This window comes from Balaenoptera ricei, chromosome 6, assembly GCF_028023285.1.
Source record: "Balaenoptera ricei isolate mBalRic1 chromosome 6, mBalRic1.hap2, whole genome shotgun sequence".
Taxonomy (NCBI): domain Eukaryota; kingdom Metazoa; phylum Chordata; class Mammalia; order Artiodactyla; family Balaenopteridae; genus Balaenoptera; species Balaenoptera ricei.
This window is the reverse complement of record NC_082644.1, coordinates 88,829,317-88,832,379: the sequence shown is the minus strand read 5'-3', so window position 1 is coordinate 88,832,379 and position 3,063 is coordinate 88,829,317. Positions and strand designations below refer to the sequence as shown.

Genomic DNA, 3,063 nt, shown 5'->3' with positions numbered 1-3,063 from the left:
CTGGAAAGGAATGGAGATGAGACGTGAGCCAGCTGTCCCTGTGCACCCGAACCACCACCGTGGCTCTGAGAGCGCCGGGAAGCTTCTTGACAACTTTGCTCAGCAAACTCTGATGTCTGGTGTTTTAAAGGACAGCTTGTGAGCCTTCACTGAGAGGAGGGTCTGTAGTGGTGTAGATTCGTTCATAAAGTACTTCTAAATCGCTGGCCATACAGGTATAAAACCCACTTTATCCAACTCCGCTGTTGTCCTTTGTGTACAGAGGCCCCGTGGCTACAGATCCTCGCTCCGGTCAGATAAGGTTTAAGTTCAGTCGATCTTAATGAGATCTTAACCTGCTGGAAACATTTCCCCCAACTCTTCCTCAAAGCTCTTGGCCTGCCTGTGTAAAAAACAGTGTCTGCCCTGAAGATTACCCTGTATTATCTGTGTCCCCTTATGGTCAACCTTGACATTTTCCCAGGGGCAAGACAATATAAGCCCAAACACTGTTCGCATAACAAAGTAGTTAAATGTAAAGCATTAGCCAGGGGGTTGCAGGCTGGGGTCATTAGCTGACAGGATGGCGGGGATGGTTGGAGGGCTGGGTAGGGTTCCCTTTGCTACAGCAAAGGGAGAGGGTTCGAAACAAATTATAGTGTCTGCAGACGAAAACCAAGCAGCAAGCTAGATCAGCCACAAGAGAAAGGTCGGTCAAAGACTGTAGAGCCAGTAGGTGGCAGTCAAGGGGGCTGCCGGTGTGGCAGAGACAGGAAGCTATTGCGAGAGGAAAAAAGTCTGTCTATACTTAGATGTCTTCCAGTTCCTGAGCTGAGCAGGCAGACCTCAGATGGATGCTTACGGGCTGCAACAAGAACCGAACTGAGGCTAGGAGCTGGTGTGGAGGGGCGCAGGGGCACACAGGCTGCCCAGTCTGGGGCCTAGAGTTTAGCCTTTGCCTGAGCTCCTCCCCTCCCCTCCACCCCCCTCGAAAGAACAATGAATGCAAATCAGTGGGCAGTCTCCTGGAGAGAAGACAGTGTGTCTGGCCAGATTTCTGGAGACCATCAGAATGTCCAACAGCTTGGGGGAAGATGGGGGGGGGGGGACAAAAACCAAAGCCCAAAGAGCAGAGTTTGCCCAGAGTGACCAGAGGGTTTACATGAGCCAGGCTTGACAGCATCTCCACGTTAGCTGAACAAGCATTACACCCCTTTTGCACTCAAGCCCTCATTGGAGCCCCTCTGACAATTCTGGGGTGTCAGTGTTGTCACCATTGCCATGTTATGGATGAGGAAAGTATGGCAGGGAACAAAATGATAAAGCCGGTACCAGACGGAACCAAGGCTTGTGACTCATCTGGAGCCTCGGTCCAGCGCCTCCCTCAGTACAATCCGGCCCTGTCTATGTAGGCTTTACATACCCACATCTCATCTGGTTCTCACAAGGAGGACTAGCTCCTTTCCCCTGGAGAAGAGAAGGGAGCCAGGGTCCCTGAGAGCAAGCGGCAGAGCCAGGAACCTGAGTCCCCAGCTAGCGGCTCACGGTACAGAAAAGGATCCCCACCTGCCCTCAGTATGCACACTGGGCTGCATCTGTGCAGGGTTCCCCTGCCACTGGCTTTTACAGGGACTGGATGGGGAGAAGGGAAAGGCACCCACTTATTCAGGTTTTTTTTTTTCTTTCCATTTTAATAATGAAGGAAATTGAGGCCAAGAGGGAAGTAACTTGCCTCAAGTCACAGTGAATAAGAGACGCAACTGGGAGCAGAAGCCAGGTCTCCCAATATCCTTCTTCAAATCAACCTGCTTTTTACATTCATTAAAGCAGACTCCTCCACGTTGCTTATCATTGCAACTGCCAGAGACGTGTTTATTGTCAGAGTCGGAAGGAATCTCGAGTCATCTGGACCAACCCCCATTCGAGGCTTGAGCTCCCTCCAACACTTCCCACCAAGCTTTACACCTCCATCATGTCTTTGGGGAGCATTTTATATTCCTTTATATTCAACAGCATTGACTGAGTGCTATGATGTGCCAAGCACAGGTACCAGAAATAAAGATTAACAGGGGACCAAGATATACCTACAAGAAATCTGATAAAACATCACAAGTACCCTGGTAGATCTCTAGCAAGTATGAGAGGCACAATGAACAAAGTGGTCGTCAGATTTTCCAAGGACGGCGGGTAAGTTGTACACTGAATCTTAAACGATAAAGGGATAGATGGTGGGAAAGTACAGGGAGCATTAGGAGTAACAGTCCTCTAAAGGGAGGCTTTTGCCTGGGTCACTGGGAGGCACTCAAGCTACCTGGACCGGTTGGTACCAGTAGGGCAAGAGGATGGCTTGTTGGGGTGTCAAGAGATGAGTCTGGCAGGGCCTCACCCAGAGAGGAGGTGGAGAGCACAGGTTCTGGGGCCAGACTGCTGGGTCCAGTCCTACTTCCGCCCATGGACAGCGGGTAACCTTACCTACCTCTCTAGGCCTCTGTCTCCTTACTGTAGGATGGGGATGACGACAGCACCTGCCTCAGCTGGTTGTTGGGAACGTTACAGGAGTTAGTAAGATTGAAGTGTTCAGAGCAGGCCTGGCACGCAGTAAGTGCCATGTAAGTATCAGCTACGATTACTAAGGGACTTAGAAGCCATGTCGAGGAGTTTAACCTGAGAGGAGTGGGAACACGGAAAGGGTTCTAAGCAGAGTGGTGGGACAAGCTTTGGGATGAGCGCTGCGTGAGATGCCCGCCCTGGAGGAGCTAGAGGAGCTGCAGGGCCCGAGGACGTTTCAGGGTGCCCGGTAAATGTGATGAGGGCTTGACAAAAGGCAGGGCAAGGTGGCTGGTGAGGAGGTGGCTGGCTGGGCTGGGGGTAGTGCAGAGAGAGAGGTAAAGATTTCTGGCTTGAATGGCTGTGAGGAAAGTAGTGCCCTTTCCCAAGATGGTTTTGGGGGAAGAGGATGAAATTGATTTGGGGTGTATGTGCTGTGTCTGGGGTGCCTGTTAGAAAGGTCTTCCTTGAGAGTATAGTAAAAAAGTGACTTTCCCAGGAAGGGATGTTTTCTGCTTTTAAACATGTTACTGTACC

The 3,063-nt window shown here is 50.9% G+C and overlaps 1 protein-coding gene across 2 annotated transcripts in view; it reads right to left on the bottom strand.

Annotated features, from left to right (window-relative positions):
* The window catches only part of TMOD1 (tropomodulin 1), a 103,090-nt gene that overhangs the window by 25,296 nt on the left and 74,731 nt on the right, over nt 1-3,063 (bottom strand). The gene's annotated exons all lie outside the window — the stretch shown is intronic.